The sequence below is a fragment of the Salvelinus namaycush genome, unplaced genomic scaffold (assembly GCF_016432855.1).
Source record: "Salvelinus namaycush isolate Seneca unplaced genomic scaffold, SaNama_1.0 Scaffold138, whole genome shotgun sequence".
NCBI classification, from domain to species: Eukaryota; Metazoa; Chordata; class Actinopteri; order Salmoniformes; family Salmonidae; genus Salvelinus; species Salvelinus namaycush.
Genome location: NW_024058097.1, coordinates 230,818 through 251,197, shown reverse-complemented (window position 1 = coordinate 251,197; position 20,380 = coordinate 230,818). Strand labels below are relative to the sequence as shown.

General features: G+C 43.4%; 2 long non-coding RNA genes, 4 other non-coding genes and 4 pseudogenes across 10 annotated transcripts; all 10 read right to left on the bottom strand.

Moving 5' to 3' along the window:
- Positions 1 to 1,069: 1,069 nt before the first annotated feature.
- Positions 1,070 to 7,510, bottom strand: LOC120036520. 5 transcript variants are annotated; one of them, XR_005474527.1, is made up of 14 exons: positions 7,437 to 7,510; positions 6,982 to 7,009; positions 6,512 to 6,556; positions 5,816 to 5,907; positions 5,556 to 5,595; positions 5,205 to 5,255; positions 4,879 to 4,929; positions 4,470 to 4,517; positions 3,722 to 3,780; positions 3,441 to 3,474; positions 2,893 to 2,945; positions 2,363 to 2,410; positions 1,932 to 1,976; positions 1,070 to 1,201 (listed from the first exon to the last, which is right to left on the bottom strand). It is a non-coding gene; the product is annotated as an uncharacterized LOC120036520 (long non-coding RNA). The 5 variants fall into 5 exon arrangements; XR_005474526.1 differs by having other exon boundaries at positions 6,516 to 6,556; positions 7,437 to 7,509; XR_005474529.1 differs by having other exon boundaries at positions 6,512 to 6,586; positions 7,437 to 7,484.
- Positions 1,272 to 1,345, bottom strand: LOC120036583 (annotated as a pseudogene).
- Positions 3,612 to 3,686, bottom strand: LOC120036532 (annotated as a pseudogene).
- LOC120036539 lies at positions 4,188 to 4,314 on the bottom strand. The gene has a single exon (XR_005474543.1). It is a non-coding gene; the product is annotated as a small nucleolar RNA SNORD22 (small nucleolar RNA).
- Positions 5,330 to 5,392, bottom strand: LOC120036551. Its single transcript, XR_005474555.1, has one exon. It is a non-coding gene; the product is annotated as a small nucleolar RNA SNORD29 (small nucleolar RNA).
- A 9,603-nt stretch (positions 7,511 to 17,113) lies between the features above and the next one.
- On the bottom strand, positions 17,114 to 20,375 carry LOC120036523. The gene is made up of 5 exons (XR_005474534.1): positions 19,777 to 20,375; positions 18,988 to 19,046; positions 18,236 to 18,283; positions 17,806 to 17,850; positions 17,114 to 17,225 (listed from the first exon to the last, which is right to left on the bottom strand). It is a non-coding gene; the product is annotated as an uncharacterized LOC120036523 (long non-coding RNA).
- LOC120036582 lies at positions 17,294 to 17,367 on the bottom strand (annotated as a pseudogene).
- Positions 18,878 to 18,952, bottom strand: LOC120036590 (annotated as a pseudogene).
- Positions 19,479 to 19,605, bottom strand: LOC120036543. The gene has a single exon (XR_005474547.1). It is a non-coding gene; the product is annotated as a small nucleolar RNA SNORD22 (small nucleolar RNA).
- On the bottom strand, positions 19,943 to 20,014 carry LOC120036561. Its single transcript, XR_005474564.1, has one exon. It is a non-coding gene; the product is annotated as a small nucleolar RNA SNORD30 (small nucleolar RNA).
- Positions 20,376 to 20,380: the final 5 nt, after the last annotated feature.

Sequence of the window (20,380 nt, the reverse complement as noted above, 5' to 3'; positions counted from 1 at the left end):
GGTAAAGCCTACCACAAACTACCCCATAGTGGTAAAGCCTACTACAAACGAACCCCATAGTGGTAAAGCCTACTACAAACTACCCCATAGTGGTAAAGCCTACCACAAACTACCCCATAGTGGTAAAGCCCACTACAAACTACCCCATAGTGGTAAAGCCTACTACCCCATAGTGGTAAAGCCCACTACAAACTAACCCATAGTGGTAAAGCCTACCACAAACTACCCCATAGTGGTAAAGCCTACTACAAACGAACCCCATAGTGGTAAAGCCTACTACAAACGAACCCCATAGTGGTAAAGCCTACTACAAACTACCCCATAGTGGTAAAGCCTACCACAAACTACCCCATAGTGGTAAAGCCTACTACCCCATAGTGGTAAAGCCCACTACAAACTAACCCATAGTGGTAAAGCCTACCACAAACTACCCCATAGTGGTAAAGCCTACTACAAACGAACCCCATAGTGGTAAAGCCCACTACCCCATAGTGGTAAAGCCCACTACCCCATAGTGGTAAAGCCTACTACAAACTACCCCATAGTGGTAAAGCCCACTACAAACTACCCCATAGTGGTAAAGCCCACTACAAACTACCCCATAGTGGTAAAGCCCACTACAAACTACCCCATAGTAGTAAAGCCTACCACAAACTACCCCATAGTGGTAAAGCCTACTACAAACTACCCCATAGTGGTAAAGCCTACTACAAACTACCCCATAGTGGTAAAGCCTACTACAAACTACCCCATAGTGGTAAAGCCTACTACAAACTACCCCATAGTGGTAAAGCCCACTACAAACTACCCCATAGACATGCTGAACATTAACATCCTTTCAAAAACAGATCAATTAATTAAAATATTAATTTGAAGATGTCAACTTTCTATAGCCAGTGAAATGTTACGCGTGCATGTTTAAAACCACCTAGAATAACGATGTAAAGATTTGAGATGACAGGAAATGTCAAATTGTTCAGTATTGAATTCAGAACAAATGGTTCATTCAAAATGGCCAAATTCACCAAGTCTGATTTACTACCACCGAGAAAGAAAAATAGGACAAGCATTAATTTGTAGATTTATTTATACATCAAAACAGTCACAGGGTTGAATTGACTTGGCCTGGTTTTCCCCAGTTCCAACGAGACGTCTCACTTCCTTGCTGACCAAGAGGGCTTGCCGTTGTACAACAGGAGAGCTAGAGGGAAAATAGGGTGAGAATTAAACCCTGGTGATACTGTAGGGACTAATACACAAGGTATGAGATGACTTGATCAGAGAGTAACCAATCAGTCAGCGTTACATCAGACTGGGGCGGTAATGATGACTCATCACGTCAGAGTATGTAGTTTATAACAAATTGCATGGGTCAGTGTGATGATCCAAGAGGAACATCCAACAGTACATTAACAACATCTTCCTAATATTGATCTGCCCCCCTTTTCTATTACAACACATATACACCGAGTGGACAATACATTAACCTGACCAGGTGAAAGCCAGCCCTTATTGACATCACTTGTTAAATTAGTGTAGATGCAGACAGGTTAAAAGGGTTTTTAAACAACAAGACATGGATTGTGTACCACTCAGAGGGTAAATGGGCAAGACAAAGGATTTAAGTTCCTTTGGATGGGGTATGGCAAACCAGGTGCACCGGTTTAGCTCAAATGAAACACTGCTAGTTTGTCAAGCGCAACAGTCTCTCATGTGTATCAACACTGGTCCACCACACAAAGGACATCCAGCTAACTTGACTCCAATGCCGACCCACAGTTGTGTCACGGGCCAACATCCCTGTGGAACGCTTTGACACCTTGTAGACAACTGAGGCTGTTCTGAGGGCAAACTCAATATTAGGAAGGTTTAATGTCCTCTATACTCAGTGTATTATAATACTGGAACCGTAAGTCATTCCCACTACACACCTTCCCGCTCCACCAGCACAGCAACACTTCAGCAGCCAACGAGCTCTAAAAAGACAGAACAGTTTTAAAACCAAATAATTCCAATCTTATTTTACTAGACTACATTCAGAGCATTCTGAAACCAGATCAGGAGTGTCTAGTTCAGTCATTGCAGCCATCCAGCCAGCAGTCCAGGGTCTGGGATCAAGCCCCCACCCAGTCACCCTCCCTCCAGGCAGGCAGCCCACCTTACCCCTGCCCCTGCAAAAAGCAGGCTTGTCAGTGTCTGCCCAACCCACAGGAGGGCCGATGGGAGGCCAGACCTTTATCCAGCCCAGAGCACAGGACAGGATTGCCACCTGACTGGTATGGTTGAGTAGTGTGTTCATCATTTACAACATTCCAGAATGCTTCATGTGGAAGGAGAATTAAGATGCTGTCAAGTCACACACCTTTCCAAACACTGCAGACACTAGGACCTCAACCAGGGGGGCAGAAACCTAGAGGGAGAAAGTAGGAAAGCATGAAGTGACATTGTAAGACCTTGTAGTCAGACATGAGATCAGTCTATAGCAGTGTATTCTAATCCTGGGGACCCAAAACTGTCAACAAGTGTTTCCCCCCCAGAACTAGGCTTGGGTGGTATACCAGGGTATTTGGAAAACAGGGTTTCACCAATAACATGTACATTATGTCTATGAAGTTTATATTGATAGCTACCTGAGTAAATAGCTACAGTCAACATTAGGGTTAGTCTGATTATTCAAAACGAATTAGTGAAAGATCAGAATTGAGCGGTGTCTAAACGAAGCCTTACATCTAGGTCCCCAGAACCAGGATTGTGAAACATTGCTCTAGAGTATAGATCAGTTCAATAACCAATCAGTCAGCTTAACATCAGACCGGGGCGGTAACAGGAAATCACTTCTACATTATAAAGGACAGAAGTTAATGGCAACAGATCAAAGTTGATCCTACACACCTTGAGGTAGTGCAGCAACAGTTCTCCAGTGGCCAGGCTGGAACAGTTAGGACCTGGAAGGAACAGATACCAAATTAAACATTATGCAGAAGTACATTAGGTACTGCAGACTATATGCAGAGCATTCTGAGACGAGATCAGACCAAGGGGGTTCAGTCATTGCAGCCATCCAGCCAGTGGTCCAAGGTCTGGCTACAAGCTCCCCACCCAGACACCCTCCCTCCAGGCAGGCAGCCCACCTTATCCCTGCCCAAAACAGAAAAGCAGGCTTGTCAGTGTCTACCCAACCCACAGGAGGACCGATGGGAAACCTGCGTTGATGCCAGCCACAGAGCACCGGACAGAAGCCAACCAACTGGGGATGTCATTTCATCACATACATCCAGAATGTTCCATGTGGTGGGTGTGCGCTGTAGTTAAGAGTCCATGGTATTTGTAGTTCCCTCAGTGATGTTAATGAGTAGGTAGAAGGTAGGTGGAGTATGTAGCAAGTGCAAGAGGTTAAAGGTCAGTGAGTGAAGAGGCTGTAAAAACACAATCATACACACCTTCCTGAAGACTGCAGACCCACAAGGACATCAACTGGGGAGGAGAGTTGAGGGAGAATTAAGTGGTATTGTAAGAACTAATGGTCAGACATTAGATCAGTCTACAGCATTATCTAATCCTGGGGACCCACCACTCCTCTGGGTCCTCAGGACCAGACCTCACTGCTATAGTATAGATCAGTTCACTAACCAATCAGTCAGCTTAACATCAGACTGGGGCGGTAACAGGAAATCATCCCTTCTACATTATAAAGGACATAAGTAAAGTCAATCATACACACCTTGTGGTAGTTCAGTAACAGGCATCTTCTAGTGACCAGTCTGGTACCACCATCAGGACCTGAAGGAGAGTCCAAATAAACATGCTGAACAGCACTACATTAATACTGCTTTATTGTCTGATAGATCAGAGGGGTAACCAATCAGCTGGGGAGGTAACACAACTGATCCTAGACCAGCACTACCACCCTGAAACTAAATATGGGAAAGTGCAGACAAGGGCCCTGTACTACATCAGGACACTAGTTATTTGGAAGTCAGTATTCTAACTTCAATCCTGCTTAAACTGTATTGATGGTACTGCAAGAAAACGTAAATAAACTGACTACATCCTGAGTGGCCCATCCACCCCAGTCACTTGTGCTGCTACTAGCATTTCATGAATGATTCTCCATCTACATATGAAATCAAATGGCAGCCATTTTGGATTGACAATGCAAAGCCAAATGAAATTGTGTGAGTCTCTGGTCCCATCAGACAGTTGGTAACCCCAACCAGCTGTCCCCTTGTTGCCCTGGCAACACCAGTGGGTCCACCTTTTCAGGTTCTGTCGTCAACGCAGGGCGTAAGACACGTGCGGGTGTCATCACTAGGAGCCAGAGTCACCACGACTACCAAACATCAACCGTTCAGAGTTTTAACACTAGACTGGTTATAGACTGCGACTAAGGAAGAGGCTCTGGTTAAGATACAAGGACTAGATTCATTTCCCGTGACAATTACCGAACGTACTCATTAACCAAAACTCACCAGTCTAGTTGGCATCACGGCTCCTTGTTCAGCCACAAACAGAAGAACCTACAAAGACATATGCTTCAGGTTAAAGTCTGGGTGGGGACCAGATACCAGGCAGGCACATGGAGGTAGTTAGACATTACATATGTAGCCTTTATGACAGGTTACGTAGCCCTCTGCTGAAGTCAGCTATTCCTTTTCTCAACAGGAGTTCAGACGAACCAGATTCCAAAGAGAATATTCATCATGTTCAGCAGAAGGACGGGATCCCTCAAACATGTTGCGTTCAGCTAAACTGTACAAGTAAAAAAGTTGGCAACGCTGTGTAGATATCTATACAATAAACTTAATGAATGTTTTAACTACCACTTCCAGGACAAGACACTGGTGTTAAAATATACATTTAGACTGGATGGATCCTTACCTGCATAGCTTAGAGCAGCTCAGAACAGCCATCTTGTTTCAGGACAGTCAACTGTAAGACAAAATGGAGGACGTGAAACTAGGCTGCAACAAGACAGTCAAGCGAGGGTTCTTTACCCTGCAGGGTGTCAGGTCATTTATCATCAACAGGAAGTCAGACAAACGAGATTCCAAAAGGTTTATCATGTGGTTGCAGAGAACGATTGTTATTCTGGGAAAGACCTCCCTTTCTAGTGCACTACTTCTGACTAGGGCCCATAAAGCTCTGGTCAAATGTAGTGTACTATAGAGGGCGCCATTTAGGACAGTTTCAGAACCACAACTTACCAGGATGTTGGAGTCCAACGCTGCAATTCCACTGACCACAGCACTCAAACCCTGAAGAATGAAAGGTAAACATTTTATTAGTGTGATGATGGAGAAATCGATGACCAACCGCTGCATTAGCTACAGTCACTCAGTAGTTCATGTCGTTTCACATCGGTTCAAAGTGAGCTAGTTTGTCATCCTTGGGACTGTAGCACGTCCCGGTAGCCATCTTGTACAGTTGGCCAGCCAAAAGGGGACCATGCCTGCATCCAAAGTCACACCCTATTCCCTTTATAGTGCATGGGTCCTGGTCTAAGGTAGTGCACTATAAAGGGAAGTGGGGTACTAGTGTCTTAACATTTCACCAACCTGGATTTTCACAAAGCGCATCAGTCTCGTGGTCTGAATGCTAAAGGAATCACAAAATAAATGTTAGTTTTTGCCTGGCTTCTATGAGAACATAGAAAGTTCTTAAATAGAGCCCATCAGAACAAACAGTAGCTTCACAAAATAATCAGACATATGCTTGTCAATGGATCATCATATAAAGCCCGGAAGTAGTGACCATATAGAAATGGTGCCATTAGAACTGTCCTGAACACCAGTGAATAAACTCAAATGGAACTCACCAGCACACATTCCTATTCCAGAATGGAACTCCAAGTGGAGATTCTGTTCAGATGCCTTGAAGTCAGGAAGTCATGTCACAAGTAATGCAGACCTGAGCAAAGAACACATCCATGTTAGTGACTTACTAGTCTGTATATTACTACAAGAGGCTTTGGAACACAGGACAAGGAGGCCATCAGATCAAAGTTAGCATCACCAAAAATCAGATATATGCTTGTCATTGAGGATCATCATTTACAGCCAGTCACGTGTGAGTCAGTTACCACCTGAAAGTCCACCCCAAAGTGCACTTCCCTATTTAGTTGAAAATCCATGAGTTTTCTAAGTGCACACAAATAGATACTCAGGGATTTAGGGCAGAGGACCTTTATCTACTTCCCCAGCCAGATAAAGTCAAGGATACATATGTTATGTCAGAGTCAAACTGGGGTAAATTTAATGTAGTTTAGCAAGCTAATGCTAACTAAAGCTAGCATAACGACTGGAAGTCAGCAGGTATGTTCTAGCATGCTAGCTGATAACCATATTCTTAATAGCTGCGCTAATGCTAGTTAATATTCACTTACAAATCTACCTTTACACTGAAATTGTATCCATTTACTTGGGAATTAGATAAAGGGCCCTGGCGAATCTCCTAAAGGCGAAGGGCTGACAAGCTGAACACATCTAATGATCCTGGTGGTAAGCCAACGTACTCACGTGTCAGTCTTCTGGACTTCCCTGGCATCTGTCCTGCATTTCTGTTGATCAGGGGGAAGATTGGGAGGTCCCTTTATGAACAGGCAACACGCAGGCATATAGAACCCGACATTGATATCGTCGCTAATGGAACCTTATTTCCAATACAGTCGACTACTTCTGACCAGATCAACGTTAATAGTAGTACACTATTGAGAATAGGGTGTCATTAGCGCAGCAACGACAGTCGAATCAGGGGCCAACTGCTACTCAGAATCTGGTAAAGAAGTTTCTTCTTCAAAGACTGATTCGATAAGAGAGAGTTCATTTTATCATCACCGTAGCAGTGATGTAACGTTGGGTTTATAACGACTGATGGTCCGGTCACTAACTGGCAAGCTAGCATACTAGCTAACATGGCACGTGGTTAGCTAGTTGCTAAGTAAAACCACCACGTAAGCAGGCATTTAAGTAATATGTTGCTTACCAGAGCAGCACATTCGAGTCGTCGGCAGCTTGAAAGGAGAAAATAGTATAAAGTCAACACCAATTGTAGTTACAACCCCGGTAGCTAGCCAGCCATTAAATAACGTAGGTTCTCATGTGACCTAGCTAGATGCGGACACGTGTTCTGCGAACGCAGCATTTCGAAACACGTTTTTTGTTAAAATAAAATTATAATAAATTTGCAAGTCTCTCATCAAAAATACTAAAGTACAATCAGGTATTCAGAACAGGTCTGTGTAAATTCTCATCATCGAAAGACGTTGCAATGCCAACAGCCAGATATCGGCCTGAACATGAAATAAACAAATCAGAACAAAACATATTTGATACTAGAAGTCCATAATTTGTCTAGGGTAAATTCTAAAGATCAGTGGAGGTGTTTAAACAAAAGGATGGCTTTAGATTGAATGCCAAAGTGGCGACTAGCTAAGTTACCTGTAGGTGCTTTCGCCGCATTCCGCTCAGTGTTGCCAACTAATTTTCAGAGGAAGTTCATTTGTTGCTAAATGACGTTGTGATGTCATTGCGTGATGCCGTCATTACATAATAACGTAAAACTGCGTCATTACGTAGACTCTAATTGAACACTTATTCTGTCATTGTTATATAGTGAAGTGTTCTGGACTGATGTAAAACTATATCTTGGCCTCAAATTGCATACAACCATTGAAATTTCTAAGTTTGACATATTATTTTACTACACTGATTCCACAATTGAATGTGAATATGTCATAAATCTCTTTATTTTATTTGGAACATTTTTCATACACAAATCAAAATTTATGAAGAAAAAGGCCCTTTTCTTAATTTTTTGATCTGATTTGGAAAACTATTTAGAGTCTTTGAAACGTATACAAAACAAAATGTCAAAAAAACGTATTCGCAATATGTCTGTATTTGAATTGATAAAATGTGGATTAGTTTATTATTTTTATTTTTTTTCTCATTTCTTTGTGGAATTCCTCTGGCTGTTATGTTTATGTTTTGCATGTTACTGTTAATAAAAATAAAAAAAAGTGAAAAAATATATATATAAATATCACATGAAAAAAAAACATTAAAATAATCTCGGCGAAAAATATGATTTGACATTTGTTAGTTTAGATTTGTTTGTTTATTATCATATACTTTTATTTGTAAAATTAATATAAACACAACACATTTTATATTATCACATTTTTATTTTTAAACACAACACATTGAATTATTGAACAATTACACATTATTGAACAATTACATTTTATTTATTTTATTTTTCAAATCAAGTTTATTTTATATAGCCCTTCGTACATCAGCTAATATCTCGAAGTGCTGTACAGAAACCCAGCCTAAAACCCCAAACAGCAAGCAATGCAGGTGTAGAAGCACGGTGGCTAGGAAATACTCCCTAGAAAGGCCAAAACCTAGGAAGAAACCTAGAGAGGAACCAGGCTATGAGGGTGGCCAGTCCTCTTCTGGCTGTGCCGGGTGGAGATTATAACAGAACATGGCCAAGATGTTCAAAATGTTCATAAGTGACAAGCATGGTCAAATAATAATCAGGAATAAATGTCAGTTGGCTTTTCATAGCCGATCATTAAGAGTTGAAAACAGCAGGTCTGGGACAGGTAGGGGTTCCATAACCGCAGGCAGAACAGTTGAAACTGGAATAGCAGCAAGGCCAGGTGGACTGGGGACAGCAAGGAGTCATCATGCCCGGTAGTCCTGACGTATGGTCCTATGGCTCAGGTCCTCCGAGAGAGAGAAAGAAAGAGAGAAGGAGAGAATTAGAGAGAGCCAAGATTTTCAAAATGTTCATAAATGACAAGCATGGTCAAATAATAATCAGGAATAAATGTCAGTTGGCTTTTCATAGCCGATCATTAAGAGTTGAAAGCAGCAGGTCTGGGACAGGTAGGGGTTCCATAACCGCAGGCAGAACAGTTGAAACTGGAACAGCAGCAAGGCCAGGTGGACTGGGGACAGCAAGGAGTCATCATGCCCGGTAGTCCTGACGTATGGTCCTAGGGCTCAGGTTCTCCGAGAGAGAGAAAGAAAGAGAGAAGGAGAGAATTAGAGAGAGCATACTTAAATTCACACAGGACACTGGATAAGACAGGAGAAGTACTCCAGATATAACCAACTGACCCTAGCCCCCCGACACATAAACTACTGCAGCATAAATACTGGAGGCTGAGACAGGAGGGGTCAGGAGACACTGTGGCCCCATCCGATGATACCCCCGGACAGGGCCAAACAGGAAGGATATAACCCCACCCACTTTGCCAAAGCACAGCCCCCGCACCACTAGAGGGATATCTTCAACCACCAACTTACAATCCTGAGACAAGGCCGAGTATAGCCCACAAAGATCTCCACCACAGCACAAACCAAGGGGGGGCGCCAACCCAGACAGGAAGATCACGTCAGTAACTCAACCCACTCAAGTGACGCACCCCTCCTAGGGACGGCATGAAAGAGCACCAGTAAGCCAGTGACTCAGCCCCTGTAATAGGGTTAGAGGCAGAGAATCCCAGTGGAGAGAGGGGAACCGGCCAGGCAGAGACAGCAAGGGCGGTTCGTTGCTCCAGAGCATTTCCGTTCACCTTCACACTCCTGGGCCAGACTACACTCAATCATATGACCTACTGAAGAGATAAGTCTTCAGTAAAGACTTAAAGGTTGAGACCGAGTCTGCGTCTCTCACATGGGTAGGCAGACCGTTCCATAAAAATGGAGATCTATAGGAGAAAGCCCTGCCTCCAGCTGTTTGCTTAGAAATTCTAGGGACAATTAGGAGGCCTGCGTCTTGTGACCGTAGCGTACTTGTAGGTATGTACGGCAGGACCAACTTTTTAACTAGTAAACCTACACATTCTGAACAATCATAGTTTTAAGCAGTGTATTGGTAGTTAGTTAACATGCTACCTAACTGATCAACAATTATAGGTACAGGCAAATAACAAGGTATATATGCTATCTTATTGAATAAGCAACTTAACTCAAATAATGATGTATGTGCTAGGCATCTCTCTCCAGCTCTCCCCAGGTTGTTGTGCTGCTTGGCTGGCTAGCTGCTCGATGGTTTCCTTCAGATTTTGCCACTGTTTTCGCACCCACTGCAGTACACACTGCCACCATCAGCTGTGTGTCTCCGCCAGTTCCAGAAAGCCCACTCCTTGCATACGTACTGTACATTTACATTTACATTTAAGTCATTTAGCAGACGCTCTTATCCAGAGCGACTTACAAATTGGTGCATTCACCTTATGACATCCAGTGGAACAGCCACTTTACAATAGTGCATCTAAATCTTTTAAGGGGGGGGGGGGTCAGAAGGATTGCTTTATCCTATCCTAGGTATTCCTTAAAGAGGTGGGGTTTCAGGTGTCTCCGGAAGGTGGTGATTGACTCCGCTGTCCTGGCGTCGTGAGGGAGTTTGTTCCACCATTGGGGTGCCAGAGCAGCGAACAGTTTTGACTGGGCTGAGCGGGAACTGTACTTCCTCAGTGGTAGGGAGGCGAGCAGGCCAGAGGTGGATGAACGCAGTGCCCTTGTTTGGGTGTAGGGCCTGATCAGAGCCTGAAGGTACTGAGGTGCCGTTCCCCTCACAGCTCCGTAGGCAAGCACCATGGTCTTGTAGCGGATGCGAGCTTCAACTGGAAGCCAGTGGAGAGAGCGGAGGAGCGGGGTGACGTGAGAGAACTTGGGAAGGTTGAACACCAGACGGGCTGCGGCGTTCTGGATGAGTTGTAGGGGTTTAATGGCACAGGCAGGGAGCCCAGCCAACAGCGAGTTGCAGTAATCCAGACGGGAGATGACAAGTGCCTGGATTAGGACCTGCGCCGCTTCCTGTGTGAGGCAGGGTCGTACTCTGCGGATGTTGTAGAGCATGAACCTACAGGAACGGGCCACCGCCTTGATGTTAGTTGAGAACGACAGGGTGTTGTCCAGGATCACGCCAAGGTTCTTAGCGCTCTGGGAGGAGGACACAATGGAGTTGTCAACCGTGATGGCGAGATCATGGAACGGGCAGTCCTTCCCCGGGAGGAAGAGCAGCTCCGTCTTGCCGAGGTTCAGCTTGAGGTGGTGATCCGTCATCCACACTGATATGTCTGCCAGACATGCAGAGATGCGATTCGCCACCTGGTCATCAGAAGGGGGAAAGGAGAAGATTAATTGTGTGTCGTCTGAATAGCAATGATAGGAGAGACCATGTGAGGTTATGACAGAGCCAAGTGACTTGGTGTATAGCGAGAATAGGAGAGGGCCTAGAACAGAGCCCTGGGGGACACCAGTGGTGAGAGCGCGTGGTGAGGAGACAGATTCTCGCCACGCCACCTGGTAGGAGCGACCTGTCAGGTAGGACGCAATCCAAGCGTGGGCCGCGCCGGAGATGCCCAACTCGGAGAGGGTGGAGAGGAGGATCTGTAAATATGATGGATCATAGATTGGCAAGGAAATCCTCTTCACTGTCCAACTGCATTGTCACAGAGCTGGAACCAGCAGTAGAGGATGGAGTGGCCTTAAAGCTGTATGCTGCTGTGGTGCCAAACTGCTGCAGAACTTCACTTGGTAGTTTATGCTGGTAACAGGTTTCACCAGCCAGCTTCAGTCCATACCGCACCAGGAGTATGGAGTTGAGAGTGTGCAGTGACATTCTATTTCTTAACTTTGACTTGACCACACTCATTTGGCTGAACAGCCGTTCAACCTCCGCATTTGAGTGTGGCAAGGAGAGGGCAGCGAGTGCAGCTTTGCACAGTTCTTTAAATGGATTTGACCCGGAAGAGTCCGTGTAGTTATTGACTTCACTCCAAAACTCGACCGTATTTTCAGTTGAGTCCCACCTAAACAGATGGATGTTTCTCCATTGGGAAACAATTTTATCAATTGTTTGGGGCTGGTACACCAGTAGCTCAGCTACTTTAATAATTTCAGTGGTGCCTTTATTGTGCTTTAGCGTTTCCTTAACACTGAACAAGGCCATGTTGTTTCGCAAGGCTTCAAGGTTGTCTGGGAGCCTTGCTTGCAGCTCCTTGCTTAAAGCAACAATGTAGTTGATGCACTGTCTCCGAATTACCTTTTTGTCCTCTGGCGCAAGACTGAGTTGGTACATGGTGATGGACTGAGATGTCCATCAATGGCATCATTCAGGACATCCATTTTTGCCATAGGGTTGACTACTCTGCTGCAAATTGATGTTAAGAGGTGTACCAGATTGTCCAAAAGCTTGACAGGATCTGTTTGCTCTCCCTCAAATTACTTCACTGCAACTTGATTTCAAGAATGTCAGGTAGACATAGTTGGTCTTGTCCATGTACATAGCGTGGAGCACATCCACCATGTAGCAATGCTCACTGGCCTTGGTCAACTCAAAGTGGAGTTTCAGTTCTTCCCACTGGCTCAATATACGAGTTACCGCAGGCTCAATCGATAGCCAACGTGTGGCACACACTTTGGTGACCTGCAGGGGTTTCTGGCCACAATTAATGGTGGCATACACTGCTTTGTACGCCTCGTGCCGTTTTGGGGAAATCGAAAACCAGTTGTAGGTTTCCCTGATTAAGTACTCAACACTCCTAGGGATGGTTTCTTTGGATGCTGCACAGACAGCCAATTGTAAAGAATGGCACACATCACGGATGAGTACCAAATTGGGCAATGCACATTCTACCTTTAAAATCATGTGCACCCCGTTGTGTACCCCAGTCATCACAGACGCATTATTAGTGCCAATACTGTGAAGATTCTCTTTTTTAAGGTTGCACTTCTCAAGAAACTCAACTACCGCCTTTGCTATTGATCTGGCATCGCCACCCTCCCAGACAACTAGCCTGAGAAATGTGGACACAACGGTTCTTTTTTAGCACTGAAATACCGAATCACCACACCCAGGTATTTCGAGACACTGACATCAGTGGACTCATCCAAAAGGAGACTGAACTTCTCATCCCCCACATCTGATGTTACCCTTTTGAGAAAATAAGGAGCCAGTATTCCCCTAATCATTGCTGTGCACTTGGTGCGGTGCATTTGGAAGTTTGTTGCTGCCACAGAATCTGAAAAGGCAACTTTGCAAGCCATACCTAAATGGTCGCATGCTAGCAGCGAACAATGCTCTGCAGTGGTCATTGCCATAGTAGCTGTTGCAGTTATCCACTTTTTTAACCAACTGTGGTAATGTAGACTGCGTTGTGGGGTTGTACGGTTTTGATTTATTTATATGTTTTGCTGTAGCACAATGTTTTTTGATGTCATACATTTTTGCAAGCATATCTGATTTGCAGTACGCACAGTATGCCCAACAATCATCCCCAATTACTGGCTTCAGCCACCCTTTAAATTCAGGTACTCCCACTCTTTTCTGTACTTCTGGCTGTACAATTTTGATTGAGACATGTTGATTGATGTTGTAAGTTCTGTTCAAGATCTCGTCGAACACATACTACTGCTGCTGCAGTCAGCCAACAATGATTTGCAATTTGCTGAAATTGCTGCTGGCCTGCTGCTGACGTCACTCACAATGCACTTTTGCAGCCAGGCATGTGTGTTGTGACAGAGAAAATCGGTTTTGTGTCATTGAGGGAAAATATGTGCGTTTTAGCGTTTGAGTCATTTTTCAAAAGTTGCCACAAGTTCCAAATACATTTTTAAAATTAGCTACATTTGTTTTTAGGTGCTGTTTGAAAAAAAAGTTGCTAAATATAGCAACAAAATTGCTAAGTTGGCATCACTAACTGAGGGTGTCTAGACCGCTGTCTGTCTGTCCGTCTGTCTCTCTCTCTCTCTTCTTCTATGGTATAATGGCATTCACAACAATTAAATGTGCATTCCGCCACCTACTGTGTGGGTGGATAAGGATCCCCAAAAATAACATATGGGTAAAAATAAATAAAATATCACACAAACTACCAAAAAAGAAATGAACTAAACAAAATCAACCTGCTTTTCTGTAAAAACCTCATTCTAATCAGGTCCAACACAGCCTCAGAATCCTCCTGTGAGGGCAGGACATTTCCTGGTGACAAAAGTCTTGTAGTACTTCTGCTGTGAAGTCTTGGAGCCCCCAAAACCTCTCGGCTGCAGCAGATATTGGTACAAAGGCTGTGAAGTATTTGTAGTTAATCAATATCAAAGGTGGTAGCTCCGCTCACCGGTGAAGTGGAGCAGAGCATGCTGGGCAATCTCCAGCTCAGATAAGATCAGCTGGAAGAACACTCCACCATGGTTAGTGTTGGTGTGTAACTGTTAAATTCAGTCACCCCACCATGGTTAGTGTTGGTGTGTAACTGTTAAATTCAGTCACCCCACCATGGTTAGTGTTGGTGTATAACTGTTAAATTCAGTCACTCCACCATGGTTAGTGTTGGTGTGTAACTGTTAAATTGAGTAATCCCACCATGGTTAGTGTTGGTGTGTAACTGTTAAATTGAGTAATCCCACCATGGTTAGTGTTGGTGTGTAACTGTTAAATTGAGTAATCCCACCATGGTTAGTGTTGGTGTGTAACTGTTAAATTGAGTAATCCCACCATGGTTAGTGTTGGTGTGTAACTGTTAAATTCAGTAATCCCACCATGGTTAGTGTTGGTGTGTAACTGTTAAATTCAGTCACTCCACCATGGTTAGTGTTGGTGTGTAACTGTTAAATTGAGTAATCCCACCATGGTTAGTGTTGGTGTGTAACTGTTAAATTGAGTAATCCCACCATGGTTAGTGTTGGTGTGTAACTGTTAAATTCAGTAATCCCACCATGGTTAGTGTTGGTGTGTAACTGTTAAATTGAGTAATCCCACCATGGTTAGTGTTGGTGTGTAACTGTTAAATTCAGTCACCCCACCATGGTTAGTGTTGGTGTGTAACTGTTAAATTCAGTCACCCCACCATGGTTAGTGTTGGTGTGTAACTGTATATTAAATTCAGTCACCCCACCATGGTTAGTGTTGGTGTATAACTATATTAAATTCAGTCACCCCACCATGATTAGTGTTGGTGTGTAACGGTTTGACTTCATGTCTTGAAAAGGCTTTAATTTCATCACTACAGAATAATACCATAAAATACAGTTTTCCAGGGAGTTCTAGAAACCAGTTGAAGGAAAACTCCATCCAAAAACCATATTTTGGTATTTGTTTCATTAGTCCATTGTAACATAGTCCCAAAATGTTTTGCTTGTCAATAATCAAGTTCTCAAGATATGTAACTTTCAAAATACAGAAATCCCCATATGATGCATTTTGCAAATACCAAAAGACCGTTTTGGGTGGAATTTTCCTTTAATGAAAGCATGCATCAGTCAGGTGAAAGGTTATTTGGCATCATGTCCAATGTCAGACTAAAACCTTTTTAATGCCACAGAAAATACCATCCATCTGAGTGATAAAAGGCATTTTATAACAATAATCTTATTTTTAATATACATTGTCACTTACACTAATAGTCTTAATTCCTGATCAAATTTTGCCAAAACACTTAATGGCAAAGATTATAGGACAGTTGCATTCTGCTGCACTATCCCAGTTCACCACTAGAGACATACAGGTATTCTATCCAGTGGTGTTCTGCTGCACTATCCCAGTTCACCACTAGAGACATACAGGTATTCTATCCAGTGGTGTTCTGCTGCACTATCCCAGTTCACCACTAGAGACATACAGGTATTCTATCCAGTGGTGTTCTGCTGCACTATCCCAGTTCACCACTAGAGACATACAGGTATTCTATCCAGTGGTGTTCTGCTGCACTATCCCAGTTCACCACTAGAAACATACAGGTATTGTATCCTACTAACTAGAAGAGGATAGATGTAGAAAAAGGGTGCGCTGATTTTTTTATTTAACCTTTAACTAGGCAAAAGAACAAATTCTTATTTACAATGACGGCTACCAAAAGGCGAAAGGCGTCCTGCGGGGACGGAGCCTGGGATTCAAAATAAATACAGTACATAAAGAGAGACCTAAGAGAACATAGCAAGGCAGCAACACAACATAGTAGCAACAATACATGGTAGCAGCACAAAACATGGTACAAACATTAGTGGCCACAGACGACAGCACAAAAGGCAAGAAGGTGGAGACAATACATCACACAAAAATGCCACAATGAGGTTTGAGACGGATGGGAAACGGGACTATCATTCGCTGGAAAATGTGTTGTATTCAATTAACTAGGTAGACCAGACCCAGCTGCTATAGAGAGCAGTTAGTAATGGCATCTTGCTGGGCACAAACTCCGCCACGGTTCGTTGGACAAATCCTTGGGAAAATGTTTTGACATCAACACTGAAAACAAGATCTGTGGTAAATTCAGGCGTAAACCTTTTTCTGAGATCAGCTAACGGTCACACAATTGAAGCATTTGTACTGAAATTAAAAGCCCCTGCTATAATGGTCAAGTTAACGGATCTCAGAAAATGTAGAATCTCCTAAAAGCCAATTTATGCTTGCAGGAAAATATGATCGGTGCCATATGACTGGTGTGACGCAGACCAGTACTTAACGGCACGCAATATTAACTGTACAGGACGGCTTTTTTCTCCTGTTATTCACCAAAATTCTAATATAAATGCAGTCCCGGGTAAGGCTCAATCTGTGTCTGGGAAACTAGCTTCAAGCGCAAACGCTCATACCTTGTAGTGAGCCCAAATTCTCTACCCCTATGCTTCACGGCCAACAGATGGGGTTAATGGCGCTACATGGTCAAAAAACCCGATTGATACCACCGTAGGTATGGTTGAAAGAACCAGAGGTAACTCATTTGGGGGGTTTTCGGGACTACAAACTGGCACATTAATGTCCATGATATCAGTGTAAACCAAGTCTGTTCCATATATTAGCTATAAAATTGTCCCACCGTGTCGTTAAAGTACACTCCATGATGAAACATGCATCTCACAATAAATTCTTCCCAAAAACACAACGGCTTAAAATAATTCAGTCAACTTTCTATAGCCAGTGAACAATGTCAATCCCCGTTACATGTGCATGTTTAAAACCACCTAGAATAACGACATAATGATATGAGATGACAGGAAATGTCACATTGAATTCAGAACAAATGGTTCATTCAAAATGGCCAAATTCACCAAGTCTGATTTACTACCACCGAGAAAGAAAAATAGGACAAGCATTCATTTGTAGATTTATTTATACATCAAAACACAGTCACAGGGTTGAATTGACTTGGCCTGGTTTTCCCCAGTTCCAACAAGATGTCTCACTTCCTTGCTGACCAAACAGGAGAGCTAGAGGGAAAATAGTGAGAATTAAACCCTGGTGATACTGTAGGGACTAATACACAAGGTATGAGATGACTTGATCAGAGAGTAACCAATCAGTCAGCGTTACATCAGACTGGGGCGGTAATGATGACTCATCACGTCAGAGTATGTAGTTTATAACAAATTGCATGGGTCAGTGTGATGATCCAAGAGAAACATTCAACAGTACATTAACAACATCTTCCTAATATTGATCTGCCCCCTTTTTCCATTACAACACATATACAGTCTTGGCCAAAAGTTGAGAATGGCAATACAAAGGATTTAAGTTCCTTTGGATGGGGTATGGTAGGTGCCAGGTGGACCGGTTTAGCTCAAATGAAACACTGCTGGGTTTGTAAAGAGCAAGTTTCTTATGTGTATCAACACTGGTCCACCACCCAAAGGACATCCAGCTAACTTGACTCCAATGCCGACCCACAGTTGTGTCACCAGACAACTGAGGCTGTTCTGAGGGCAAACTCAATATTAGGAAGGTGTTTTTAATGTCCTCTATACTCAGTGTACTATAATACTGGAACCGTAAGTCATTCCCACTACACACCTTCCCGCTCCACCAGCACAGCAACACTTCAGCAGCCAACGAGCTCTAAAAAGACAGAACAGGTTTAAAACCCAAATAATTCCAATCTTATTTTACTAGACTACATTCAGAGCATTCTGAAACCAGATCAGGATTTTAGTTCAGTCATTGCAGCCATCCAGCCAGCAGTCCAGGGTCTGGGATCAAGCCCCCACCCAGTCACCCTCCCTCCAGGCAGGCAGCCCACCTTACCCCTGCCCCCTGCACTGAGAGCAGGCTTGTCAGTGTCTGCCCAACCCACAGGAGGGCCGATGGGAGGCCAGACCTTTATCCAGCCCAGAGCACAGGACAGGATTGCCACCTGACTGGTGTGTTAAGTAATGCTTTCATCATTTACAACATTCCAGAATGCTTAATGTGGAGCGTTACAATGCTGTCAAAAGTCACACACCTTTCCAAACACGGCAGACACTAGGACCTCAACCAGGGGGGCAGAAACCTAGAGGGAGAAAGTAGAAAAGCATGAAGTGGCATTGTAAGACCTTGTAGTCAGACATGAGATCAGTCTATAGCAGTGTATTCTAATCCTGGGGACCCAAAACTGTCAACAAGTGTTTCCCCCCCCCAGAACTAGGCTTGGGTGGTATACCAGGGTATTTGGAAAACAGGGTACACCAATAACATTTAGATTATTTCTATGAAGTTTATATTGATAGCTACTTATGTATTTTACAGTAGGTACAGTCACATGGTGTTTGTTTACAAGAATGAGACCAGAGCATTGTGAGACCCTCACTGTTGACCAGGTGATCTAATTACAGGACAGAATTCACAACTCAACGTGTTAAGTGTTAATATGCTGGGACAGCACTGCCAGTGAAAACCTGAATACCACCCTACACCTGATTACACTCAAACCCTTGATTGAATTAGGTGAATAATGCTGCGTTTACACAGGCAGAAAGATCTGGTGTGATTGATCCTGATCGAAATACTCAAGACTAATTAGTGAAAGATCAGAATTGAGCTGTGTCTAAAACGAAGCCTTACATCTAGGTCCCCAGAACCAGGATTGTGAAACACTGCTCTAGAGTATAGATCAGTTCACTAACCAATCAGTCAGCTTAACATCAGACTGGGGCGGTAACAGGAAATCATCACTTCTACATTATAAAGGACAGAAGTAAAGTCGATCATACACACCTTGTGGTAGTTCAGTAACAGGCATCTTCTAGTGACCAGTCTGGTACCACCATCAGGACCTGAAGGAGGAGGCTAAATAAACATGCTGAACAGCACTACATTAAAGACTGCTTTATTGTCTGATAGATCAGAGGGGTAACCAATCAGCTGGGGAGGTAACACGACTATCTAAAAGACAACTGATCCTAGATCAGCACTACCACCCCGAGAGACTAAATATGGGAAAGTGCTGACAAGGGCCCTGTACTACATCAGGACACGAGTTATTTGGAAGTCAGTATTCTAACCTCAATCCTGCTTAAACTGTATTGATGGTACTGCATGAAAATATAAATTGACTACATCCTGAGTGGCCCATCCACCCCAGTCACTTGTGCTGCTACTAGCATTTCATGAATGATTCTGCATCTACTTCTTGATATTAAATCAAATGGCAGCCATTTTGGATCGACAATGCAAAGCCAAATTATATTTTGTTTGTGAGTCTCTGGTCCCATCAGACAGTTGGTAACCCCAACCAGCTGTCCCCTTGTTGCCCTGGCAATGCCAGTGGGTCCACCTTTGCAGGTTCTGTCGTCGACGCAGGGCGTAAGACACGTGCGGGTGTCATCACTAGGAGTCAGAGTCACCACGACTACCAAACATCAACAGTTCACTCTTGTTTGCAGTGAGTTTTAACACTAGACTGGTTATAGCTTGCGACTAAGGAAGAGGCTCTGGTTAAGATACAAGGACTAGAGATTAATTTCCCGTGACAATTACCGAACGTACTCATTAACCAAACCTCACCAGTCTAGTTGGCATCACGACTCCCTGTTCAGCCACATACAGAGGAAACCTAAGGCAAAAGCTTCACCTGCCTGGTGTCTGGGTGGGGACCAGATACCAGGCAGGCACATGGAGGTAGTTAGACATTACATATGTAGCCTTTATGACAGGTTACGTAGCCCTCTGCTGAAGTCAGCTATTCCTTTTCTCAACAGGAGTTCAGACGAACGAGATTCCAAAGAGAATATTCATCATGTTCAGCAGAAGGACGGGATCGCTCAAACATGTTGCGTTCAGCTAAACTGTACAAGTAAAAAAAGTTGTATGGAAATGTTATGTACATACCAATAAAATAATATTTAAAAAGGAAATCAAACTTCACATTGAACTACCCCTTTAAGGACAAATTAAAGACTGGTGTTAAAATATCCATTTAGACTGGATGGATCCATACCTGCATAGCTAGACCTGATAGACCTGAAGAAAGGATATGCTGATTCTTGATACTATTTGAATGGAACCACTTATAAAAGTCTGTGGAGGGGTGAGAATAATTTTTATTTATTTTACCTTTTTTAACTAGGCAAGTCAGTTAAGAACAAATTCTTATTTTCAATGACGGCCT